The sequence below is a fragment of the Rana temporaria genome, chromosome 4 (genome assembly GCF_905171775.1).
Source record: "Rana temporaria chromosome 4, aRanTem1.1, whole genome shotgun sequence".
Taxonomy (NCBI): Eukaryota; Metazoa; Chordata; class Amphibia; order Anura; family Ranidae; genus Rana; species Rana temporaria.
In genome coordinates, this window is record NC_053492.1 from 443880574 (window position 1) to 443893451 (window position 12878).

Sequence of the window (12878 nt, forward strand, 5' to 3'; positions counted from 1 at the left end):
GGCTCCTCCTGCAGTGGGCATGTGCAATTTTGAAGCGTGACATGTTAGGTATCTATTTACTTGGCGTAACTTCATCTTTTATGTTATGCAAAAAAATCGGGATAACTTTACTGTTTTGTATTTTTTTAAAGCATGAACCAGTTTTCTTTCCAAAAAAAAAACATGTTTGGAAAATTTCTACGCAAATACCATGCGAGATAAAATGTTGCAATGACCACGATTGTATTCTCTAGGATCTCTGCTAAAAAAACATATATAATGTTTGGGGGTTTCTATCAAAAAAATTATGATTTTAGGAGAGAAATGTCAGAATTGGCCTGGTTGTTAAGTGGTTAAAGGGCTGGGAGGTGCTGGCATTAAGAGGTTAAGTGAGACAATGTATGAGAGCAAAAATAAAAAAACAAAACAAAACAAAAGCACATGCACAGCAATGGTACAAAGAAGAACAAAGCATTCCAGGAGCTTATCCTAAAATTTGAAATGTTAGTGCAAATAAGTATCACAGGTAAGGACAGATAGTGAATTTGATGCAATTGAAGCAGCTATTTTTTTTTTTTTTTTTTTGTCGTGGAGTGTCCTTTTACCTAGTGGTCCAGAGACCTGACACCAGGCATTGTAGGAGAAGTGCGGTTTAACCTTACTAAACTGGAAAGCAGTCCGCAAACACGGCAAGGGCTTAGCAACAACATCAACACTATAAACCTCCTGACATGTGATCAGCGGTGTACGGGCAAGGTTACTTAAATATAGCCGCAGTAGGTATTAGGACGTTTCTGAGACTCAACATCAAACACAAGACAGATGCTCCTGATTAAGGGAAGGCTTTGGGCCTTTATTTTTATATGTCAATGCCCGGTTAAATTTATCCCGCAGATTTATACGGCATTCCTTATATTCACCAGTATTCCAGTTATGTATTAGGGGTCTAGACACACTTTAGGCCCCTGCAGTGTGAGACTTCATTAATCCGTGTTTACTTCTCACCTCTCAGAAGAAATAGGGAGCTGTCATTAGTCGCTGGCACGCAGCGCACACCAAGATTTATGGTGGCTTCTAACTTAAAGGAGATTTGGTATTAGTCTATGTTTACATTGAAATAGCATCTTTAAAGTGGACGTAAACCCTCCATACACCCAGTGAAGTGAACAGCCTCAGATGATACACAGAGATGAACCAAATCTCCCTACATAAGTTTTACATGTATATCTGCTGTCTTCATATTTATATACTGTTTAGAATGTTCAGATTGTGTTAGGAAATGTTCAATTCCTGTTTAACATAGAGTGTGATGTCTGGGCATACAGCCAAGATAGATAACATTGCTGATTGGAGGAAAGGCACACACCCCCTCTCATCATAGGCAGAAGACTCTCAAAAGGTGTTTTGTAATAGGGCCAGCTCCCTGCTAATCTATTTTTACAACCTCCCCTGACAGAAATTTCAGGCTGCTTTTACCTGATGTGTCAGAGAATTTGTCAGGAGTTATCAGGCTGATAACAAAGGAAATGTTCAGGTAGAGCGCTACAGGACTTAGCTCTTTGAAGAGAGATAACAAAATACTGCAGATATATGTGCCCAGCTCAAATTTCATGAATTTGGTTTACATCCACTTTAAAAGGGTTGTAAAGGTTCAAATGTTTTTTAAAAAAAACATGTCATACTTATCTCCACTGTGCAGTTAGTTTTGCACAGAGTGGCCCCGATCCTGGTCTTCTGGGGTCCCTCGGCAGCTGTGTCGCCTCCTTCCTGCATCAGCTAACCCCCTTCATGGGAAGCTCTCTCCCAAAGGGGATAGCTTGCGGGCGCGCTCCCATGATACAGCCGGCGGCTGTAGCCGCCAACTGTATGACTCGGCCCTGCCCCCGGCGTGCCGCATCATTGGTTTGATTGACAGCACTGGGAGGCAATGGCTGCACTGCTATCAATCATCCAATGAATGAGCCAAATAGCCCGGTCGAGAAGCCTGCTTGTTCACGACACGAGGGACTTACAAGGGCCCATTTAAGTAAACTGGGGGGGCTGGGGGCCAGAAAACATCAGATGTTTTTTCACCTTAATGCATAGAATGCATTAAGGTGAAAAAACATGAACCTTTATGTAACGGAACCCCAAATGGGACAGGGGTTAACACTGTTTATGATATTCCATTTCGAACCCAAGACAGCTTATTGACACTCCACAATCTGACGACCACGAACCATACGGATTTCCCCCAGAAACGAGACACACAGCTCTGTTCTCTGGTTCAAAACAAATAGATTCTTTAATGAGAAACTCAGGCTCTTATATACAGTCAGCAACCAAATATGAACAATGACTGAACTCCATCCACAACATTATACAATGGTTCCTAACGAGCCCCCCTCAATACACATTCCTTTAGTAGACATAATTTACATGAGCTAATTAACTAATCATTTACCCAGACAAGGTGACTCTGAGATATGACCTTTCAAGATAGACACCTGCTATACAATACACATTCCTTTAGTAGACATAATTTACATGAGCCAATTAACTACAGCTGACAAGTCAGACATCTGAACTTTAGACTGTGCTAACTCACAACACACATCTATCATCAATAGAACTTTCACACAATACAGTGTCAATTAGCATAACACAATGCAATGTTCTTAGGAGCCATACTAAGATTCATTTACATCACAGTAGCAGACTTAATTACCCCTAACAGTCTGTGTTCCCACATTGAATAAGTCACTCTTTCAATTAACCTGTCTTGAGTTCAGAATCAACCAACAGTAATATTTCAAGATATCCTGGAATACATTGTGAATTATCATTACTGCCCCATCTCATGTAGTCCAAGATATAATTTCTCAGTCATCCTATGCCCCTAGTGGACATAGGATGACTTTAGACACAAGAGTCATCGGTGAAGCTGAAACAGGAGTACCCCACACCCTTCAAGAGCCTCTGGGTCCCACGGGCCATTCTGTTACACTTTACAACCCCTTTAAGCTAGCCCTACACTAGTAGAATTTATTCAAAAATGTTTGTTGTAAGAATGTCCATCCATTTTTGTAATCATTAGTGGGGTCAAGCTGATGTCCATTGCAGGAGCAGTTTTGAAAATGTTTCTATAACAAAAAAAATTCAGTGTAGGTGGTTCTTGTTTGGGAAAGTCTCTTTTTGGCCATACATCTCTTCTGGGTCGAAAGAAGTGCACTTACTTTTGCTCTCCTGTTACCCAGAATCAGCCAATAATGCTCTAAAGTGAATGCACAATATACAGGATTTGTAAAGCGCTGTTTAAATTGAAGGCAATATACTGTATAAGCAGGGCCCTGCGCTACCCATGAATTGGGGCCCCGATGCCGACTTTGCAGAATGCACAGAGGACACGGGAGGCTGTATTCCCGATCTAGCCAGCAGTGAGGGGGTGGGACCGGGAGCTCCACAGACGCGCTGACCCCGCCCCATGTAGCCTGTATGCTCAGAACAGAGTGGCAGTGATCAGAGTGGGCGCGTCAGTGGAGCTCCCGGCCCCGCCCCCTCTATACTGGCTGGGGAATACAGAGGTCCGGGGGCGGGGCCGAGAGCTCCACTGACGCGCCCACTCCGATCACTGGCTCTAACTACAGCCGCTCTGTTCCGAGTGGAGTTCCCGGTCCCGCCCCCTCTCTGCTGAGTAGTGTGAAAATACAGCCTCCTGTGTCCTCTGTGCACTCTGCAAAACTGTCATCTGGGCCCCAATTCATGGTAATCTCATGCAGTTCACAGTAATCTCATGCAGTTCACGGTAATCTCATGCAGTATGTCACAGTCTCTGGTAACTTCATGCAGTATGTCACAGTCTCTGGTAATCTCGTGCAGTATGTCACAGTCTTTGGTAATCTCGTGCCGTATGTCACAGTCTCTGATAATCTTGTGCAGTATGTCCGCAGTCTCTGGTAATCTCATGCTGTATGTCACAGTCTCTGGTAATCTCATGCAGTATGTCACAGTCTCTAATAATCTCATGCAGTATGCCACAGTCTCTGGTAATCTGGTGCAGTATGTCCGCAGTCTCTGGTAATCTCGTGCAGTATGTCCGCAGTCTCTGGTAATCTCATGCAGTATGTCCGCAGTCTCTGGTAATCTTGTGCAGTATGTCACAGGCTCTGGTAATCTCATGCAGACTCCAGTATGTCCGCAGTCTCTGGTAATCTCGTGCAGCATGTCTGCAGTCTTTGGTAATCTCCTGCAGTATGTCTGCAGTCTTTAGTAATCTTGTGCAGTATGTCCACAGTCTCTGGTAATCTTGTGCAGTATGTCCGCAGTCTCTGGTAATCTCGTGCAGTATGTCACAGTCTCTGGTAATCTCATGCAGACTCCAGTATGTCCGCAGTCTCTGGTAATCTTGTGCAGTATGTCCGCAGTCTCTGGTAATCTCGTGCAGTATGTCCGCAGTCTCTGGTAATCTTGTGCAGTATGTCCACAGTCTCTGGTAATCTTGTGCAGTATGTCTGCACTCTCTGACCCTCTCCTGTAGTATGTGTATTAATGTGCCGCTTTACTTGCTTAATTATTTGGGATTGCTCCACTGCTCAGTGAGTGGTAATGATGTGCATTAACCTATAGCAACCAATCAGTGAGCACTAATAATTTGCAGTAACCTCTAGCAACCAATCGGCAAGCATAAATTATGTGTTGTAACCTCTAGCAACCAGCCAGTGAGTGGTAAGGATAGGCTGTAACCTCTGGCAAACAATTGCAATCGTTACGTGATCTGCTGCAGTAAACTGATTTTGCATCTATCTGCTATTTTTTTGTATGTCTCAGAATGGAGGGGGGGCCCCAAGAAAATGTTTGCCCAGGGCCCAATCAAAATTAAAGATGGCCCTGTGTATAAGTACCTGTAATAAATAAAGTCACTCCATGCTCTGCAAGGATCCTGACCAGATTTTCGGGATTCAAGCAGCTGCCTGATTGACAGCTGGCTCCAACTCTGAGCGAATGAGAGCCGTAGCCAGTTGTGCCCGCCCCTTCTCCAGCCCGCCTCTCCAGTAAGCGACTGACAGTCACTGCTCTCCGCTCCGAGGAGGCAGAGAAATGAGTGATCAGTGTGTAAGCGGGGTTTTGCAGGCGTGTGGAACAAATTAAAATTCATCTTATATACACCTTCGTTTAAGGTGACCAGATTTTTAAAATGAAAATCAGGGACATTTTTACTAGTAATGGCGGCAATCAGCGACTCTCTGGCCGCCCGCCTCACAGACTGTCAAGTCTTACTCTCCGGGCCCCGGCTACTACTGGGTGGGGAGCGGAGGAAGATCACTCCACCGGGGAAGGCAAGGCCGGGACTTCAGTCAAAGCAGAAGAACATGCGAGCGGAGCTGAATGGGCATGCACCCGAAACTGAAGAAATATTCCCTCCGCTCCGACCAGCACATGATCATCAGAAAGGGGCACAGATAATGAAAAATATACACCCCCTTAAGCTAGTGGGAGCAGCGGAGCAGAGGTGTGTAATTCCGATTTTTATTTATTTTTTATTCTGCACTGACTGTCTTTTAAAAAATTGCCCCAGCCCCTGTTCAAATCCAATCCAGGGACAAAACCGAGGACAGACTTGGTGCAGGGACAGTGTTCTCAATCCAGGGACTGTCCCCTGAAACCGGGGATGTCTTGTAACCCTACCTTAGTTGTTCAAGAGGGAAGTAAAATGTGTATTGGCCCATCTGGTATGTGGTATGTCAGTAATGTGTTAGTAAGTTATCAGGCCCAGGAGGTAGGAAGCGGTTAAGGTTGCCAACTCCCAGGTGTTCATGGTCCTGCCTCTGTGGCCTATAAATACAAGAGGTAACCTTGGGAGATAGGCTCTTCCACATGGGAACTAGCATAAAGTCATGCTGCAAGATGTAGCTTCTATAGGAATACATGGCAACCCTCTTGGGGTACCCAGTTAGGGTACTGAAGCCAGAACATGGACTCGGTTAGAGGACCCTTCCTTGGTGAAGAGGTATGACATTGGAAGCCTGACCTAGCTTGAATGAACTGGAATTTTGTCTGTAAGGAACTCTGTTAGATTAACTCTGTACTTGCAAGAAAGATTCAGAAAATGTTCTCAAAGTAGCTAATAGAATGTGCAATTTGTTTAGTTTCTAATTTGATTTTTAACGAAAATTCGGAAAATCGTTAATTCCGAATTTTCGCATTAACATTTTTTTATTTCCGAAAATTCGAATTTACGAAATTACCGATTTTTCGTATTTCCGAATTTTTCAGTTTCCGAATTTTTCGGACTTCCGAAATGTCGTATTTCTGAATTTTTTCATTTCCGTATTTTTTTAATTTTCAAATTGTTTAATTTTAGAAATTCCGAATTTTAGAAATTTCAAATTTCAAATTTTTTATTTTTCGAATATTCGAATTTTAGAAATTTCAAATTTTCAAATTTCGAATATTCAAATTTTCTAATTTTTCAATTTCGAATTTTTGAATTTTTCAATTTCGAATTTTCTAATTTTTCATTTTCGATTTTCAAATTTTCTAATTTCGAATTTTCTAATTTTTCATTTTTGAAATTTCGAATTTTCGAATTTTTAATTTTTGAATTTTTAGACTTTAATTTTCGAATTTTCGAATTTTCAAATTTTTCATTTTCGAATTTTTAGACTTTTTAATTTTCGAATTTTCAAATTTTTCAATTTTCGAACTTCGAATTTTCGAAATTTCGAATTTCGAATTTTCGAAATTTCGAAATTCGAATCTGTGCCCCTTTCTGATGATCATGAAAATTCGACAATTATAAAAACCTGAATTTTTGAAATTCGGAATTTAAGAAATTCGAAAATTAAAAAATTCGAAATTTAGAAATTGTAACATTCAAAAATCTAAAGTTTGAAAATCTAAAATTCGAAAATGGGAAATTTCCGAATTTTTCGAATTTCCGAAAATTCATTTTTTTCATTTTCGTTTCATTCGTTTTTTTTCGGAAATTTCGTTTTTTCCGTTTTATTTGTTTTTTGCTTTTTCGGAAATCCGAAAATTCGGAATTACGAATTTTCGAATTACCCGAATTTCAGAATTCCGAATTTTCGAATTTCCCGAATTTACGAATTTAGGAATTTCCAAAAAAAAAACAAAAAACTAATAAAACGGAAAAAAATTATTTTTCTATTTTCCACAATTTCCGGTAAAAAAAACTAATGAAACAAAAAACGTTTTTTTTTTTTTTAATTTCCCGAATTTCCGAAAAAAAACAAAAACGAAAATAACATAAACGAAAAAAACGATTTTTTTGGCAGTGCACATGTCTAGTAGCTAAATGCCTGGTCTTTCACCCCTTCCCACCCAGTCTATTGTAAAAGCCCTGTTATTTTGGGAGGAGGTCACATCACGCCATTGGCTCCCGCTGCTGTCAATCAAAGTCAGTCTGCCAATGAGGAGAAAAGGGGATGGGAATGGGCCACGGCTCTGTGTCCTGAATGCCTTTAGACCACTTTCACACTAGGGCTGCCCGTGCGTTAGCACTAAAGCATTTTAGCAGCGCTTTAAAACGATTTATGCAGAGATTTTTGACTGCTAGCGGGGTGCTTTTAACCCCAAAGAAGGGGTTAAAAATGTTTGTGTTTTGGTGCTTCTGAAACACTTTTCAGGCGCTTCAGAAGCGCTGCCCATTCATTGCAAAGGGCAGGGGCATTTTGTAATAAGGATGCTGCTTTCTAGCGCTAAAATGCCTGAAAACTGCCTCAGTGTGAAAGGGCTCTTAGTAAATCAACCCCACTGTGTTCATTCATAATCGAAGCATAGTAAACTGTGTCTACTACGCTTCTGTCAGGGAAGGCATGGCCGTGCAGTAAGAACTGCGCATGCACGAGCACGCACGTGTGCGCCTGTCACCAACGTTGGCGCCAATGGGGCTATTTAAACTGAGTGCACCAAAGACTCTTTGCTGTTTGGTCTGTGTGCCCTGAAACCCGTTATCTGTGCTGACTTCTGATCCTTGACCCAGCTTGCTCTCACTAACCTTGTCTGCTTGATACCTTGACCTCGGCTTGTTTTGGACTTCTCTTCTGCCTGCTGCTCTGCCTGATCCGCCAGTACATCTCCGACCCGGCCTGCCTGACTCTGCACCTGTTCCTCCAGCCTGCTGCAATTCTGCTCTGCGAATCGCACCAGTTCCTGCTTCCATCTGTGATCCAGTCTAACCACTGTTCTGGTCTACCCAGCCTAACGGTTTGCCTGCTGCATCTCCAGCCACAAGCATCCAGCCACACCGATACTGGACTGACCCTAGGCACTCCTGCGTCACCGTGCTTCCGTGGCTGCTGTCTCAACCCCAGTGGCCCGCAAGCTGGTGCAGCAAGAGAGGCACTCCTCTACACGTCAGGCTCACGATCCAGGTACGTGACAGCTTCAGTTTGTGAATGAACAGGAAGCCGCTCAGCACAGAGCACTTCCCATTCATTTACAGTCCAGTGCAGCTGAGGCTGCAGAGAAAGACGTGTGTTTGAGCTTTGGGGTGCACACCCTAATGCAATCGGCTTCACACACCTATGCTGATCTATATAATATTTTATATGAAACTGTATATGTATTTCATTTATGTGCTTAGCTGTTTGACTGGAGTTCAAGTTCAGCATTAAAAAAAAGGATTTGCTGGAGTTCTACTATAACCTACCCCACATTCCATTTGGCTCTCTCATCTCACATAACTGTGATACATTGTTTCCGTTAGTATTTCATGTCATATTATTGACTTGGCTTTTGGCTTTTTTTTTCTGATTGTCTGAGCACTGTCCCTACTAGCAATCAATGACGTTACCATTCCTGGCCGCTATCACAGGGACTTTTCATCTCACATCTGGCTTATCTCTCTGAAGTATATGACATCAGCGCCCATGATCGCTTCTTGTGTGACCGACACCATATCCGCTTTCCATCTTCTTTCCGACTTCCTAGAGTAACAAAAATAGCATGTGGCCTGTTCTAAAAGCAGGATCATCCGAAATTAAATATATTCACAATTCAGACAAATGAGAAAAGTTATACGGTATTCTTCTACATACTGTAAAATGTACACTGGCAGTGAAGGGGTTAACCACTAAGTGGCGCTGCAGGGGTTAAGTGTTCCCTAGGAAGTGATTCCTACTGTTAGGGGGCGTGGCTACACATGATACATCACTGATGACCGTTCCTGATCACGGGGAACCGTCATCAGTGACCGTGTCACTAGACAGAATAGGGGAATGCCTTGTATTCCCCTGTTCTGCCCTTGCCGACCGCAATAGCGGGTCTCCCGGTAAAAAAAGTGTTCCCGAGACCCGCATCCGCACTTGCAAGGCACGCTGCACAGGCGCGCACCCGCTGGGCGGCAGATTTAAAGGGATGTACCTGTACGCCAATTTGCCTGCCCATGCCATTCTGTCGACGTAAATAGTCGTGCGGCGGTCGGCAAGTGGTTAACCACTTCAGCCCCTGAAGAATTTGCCCCCTTCCTGACCAGAGCACTTTTTGTGCCAATAGTGGTTAACCCCTTCCCTGCCAGTCATATTTGTACAGTAATCAATGCATATTTATAGCACTATTCACTGTATAAATGTGAATGGTCCCAAAAATGTGTCAAAAGTGTCCGATGTGTCCGCTATAATGTCACAGTCCCAATAAAAATCGCAGAAAGCCGCCATTCCTAGTAAAAACAAAAAACAAAAAAAAAATCATAATTATGTCCCCTATTTTGTAGGCGCTATAACTTTTGCGCAAACCAGTCACTATATGCTTATTGCGATTTTTTTTTTTTTACCAAAAATATGTAGAAGAATACGTATCTGCCTAAACTGAGAACTTTTTTTTTTTTTTAAATGGATATTTATTATAGCAAAAAGTAAAAAATATTGGGGCAGATCCACAGAGCAAGTACGCCGGCGTATCTACTGATACGCCGGCGTACTTTCAAATTTCCCGTGTCGTATCTTTCGTTTGAATCCTCAAACCAAGATACAACGGCATTTGGGTAAGATCCGACAGGCGTACGGCTTCGTACGCCTTCGGATCTTAGATGCAATACTTCGGCGCCCGCTGGGTGGAGTTTGCGTCGTTTTCCGAGTCGGGTATGCAAATTAGCGATTTACGACGATCCACGAACGTACGCACGGCCGTCTCATTTTCTAACGTCGTCTGTAGTCGGCTTTTTCCGGCGTATAGTTAAAGCTGGTATTTTGCGGTGTATAGATAGACTTGCCATGTTAAGTATGGCCGTCGTTCCCGTGTCGAAATGTTGACATTTTTTTTTTTTTTTGCGTAAGTCGTCCGTGAATAGGGGTGGACGTAACTCACGTCTAAGTTAAAAAAATTACGTCCTAGCGACGTCATTTAGCGCAATGCACGGCAGGAAATTTCGGGACGACGTATGCACAGTTCATTCGGCAAGGGGACGCGCTTCATTTAAATGAATCACGCCCCCTAATCGCTGATTTGAATTCCGCCGCCAGAAATACACTACGCCGCCGTAACTTACGGCGCAAAATCGCTGAGGATTCAAAATTCCGCCAGGTAAGGTACGGCGGCGTAGCGTATCTCTGATACGCTGCGCGGATGTAATTCTCTCTGGATCTGGCCCATTGTGTTTTTTTCAAAATTGACGCTCTTTTTTTGTTTATAGCACAAAAAATAAAAACCGCACATGCGATCAATAACCACCAAAAGAAAGCTCTATTTGTGGGGAAAAAAGGATGTCAATTTTGTTTGGGAGCCACGTCGCACGACCACGCAATTGTCAGTTAAAGCGAATCAGTGCCGGAAGCTGAAATTTCACCTGGGCAGGAAGGGGGTGTATGTGCACAGTAGGCAAGGGGTTAAAAGCAAAATGGAAGGATGAGGTAAGTGAAGGAGGACTGCACTAAGGTAAAAGAAGCTATTTAGGAAAATAAAATTGTACCTTTACAACCCCTTTAAGGTGGAAACATGTGCAGAAAAAAAAAAATTTTTAGTTTTGTTTTGTTTTGATTCGTTATTTACAAAAATTTGTTTAGTTAAATTTGTTTAATTCGCTTTCGGGGATTCGTTTCATTTGTTCATTTTCCAATTGATTCGAAAAGTTTTCGAATTTGAATAGTTTTCCAATTTCCAAAAAGAATAAAATAGAAAATAAAGGAACAGAATAGAAAAATATATATATATATATATATATATATATATATATATATATATATATATATATATATATATATATATATATATATATATTCTATTCTATTCATTTATTTTCTATTCTATTTTATTATCTTTGGAAATTGGAAAACGATTCGAATGAATCTGAAAACTATTTGGATTCGAAAAGTTTTCGAATTCTATTCAAAAACGATTCTAATTAGAATTTCGTCCATATTCGAATTGTGTTATTTCGGATTCATTTAAATTGCTATTCTAATTCTAATAACGAAAATTGGTCCAAATTTAAATTCGGAACGAAACGCACCACACACGTCTACCCTATTCTACAATGTATAATGAAGACATAGGACAGAATTAAACAGTAAAATAAAAGGTGAACTAGCGCAGTAAAACTGGTAATTTTCTACTTCAGATTCAGTTTGAACCTGTTACACCTCAACATGTCTTGAGAAATTCTATTTGCAGACTGCCAGCTCAGATAACTGTGCTTGCTGGTGGTATGTCTGCCCATTGTGTAGACGTTCCTCAACTGAGATGCATTGCGGTTATTGCACATATAGCAGGGCGAGTGGCAGGAAAGTGATGAAGGGGAATTCCATGGTAACTTGCATTAGTGGTCAGCATATGTTGAGCTTCTTATTATAGCATCTGGGCAATGCAGTCTCATTATGAGAGGTACTTTTTAGATGGCATTTGTTGTGTTGCTCAACTTCCTTCACATTCGACCCGCTGAAATGTGCTGAAGATGGCTTTGCACAAATGCTACGTGCAGAACACTACTTGCTGATAACGACCTAGTTTCTTAAATGATTTTTAGATGTAAGAATTGTAGAATTAAAGGGGCTTATATTCACAATAAGAAAAATATACTTATTTACACAGAAAAGCACACATTTCTCAACGCAATACAAACGGGCCTTTTTTACATATTTTTTAGCCATTGTGGTCATGGCTGGGGGGGGGGGGGGGGATGCTATTCGGTCATTAGTCTTCAGCACATTAGAGAAAGAGACACATGGGGGTGATTTATTATAACTGTAGAGTGCACAATCTGGTTAAAGCGGAGTTCCACCCACTTTATCATCTTCTTCTTATTCTAACAAAGAAGGGGGGATGGGAATTGTGATTATAGCAGTGCTTCAACAATAGGAATAACAAATAATTTTTTAAAAATATACAATATTTTATTACATAAATGTTGTAGACATACAATACAATCTTGGGTGCATAAAAACAATAGAAACATGTATATAATATTTAATGCTAGCCAGGGTAATAACGGCTTAAAGCGGTTGTAAACCGCATACATTTTTTTTTTTTTCAAACCTGCAAGGCAAAAGGCATAATCAGCCAGTATGCACCGCATACTGGCTGATTATGAAATACTTACCTCGGAACGAGGTGAAGAACACTTACCTGGTCCACGCCGAGCGAGATGTCATCTTGCTCCGGCGTGTCTTCCGGGTATCGCCGCTCCAGCGCTGTGATTGGCTGGAGCGGCGATGACGTCACTCCCGCGCGTGCGCGCGGGAGATTTAAATTCGGCAAGGTCCGGCGGCTGCCGGTCCTTTCGCCGTGGATTCCCCCCTGCGCCGCTGCAATCAGCGGCGCATTGCGAGGGGAATATCTCCTAAACCGTACAGGTTTAGGAGATATTCTTTATACCTACAGGAAAGCCTTTTTATAGGCTTTCCTGTAGGTAAAAGTGAAAAAAGTGCGTTAACAACCACTTTAATAGTCCCTACATGTTTCACCAA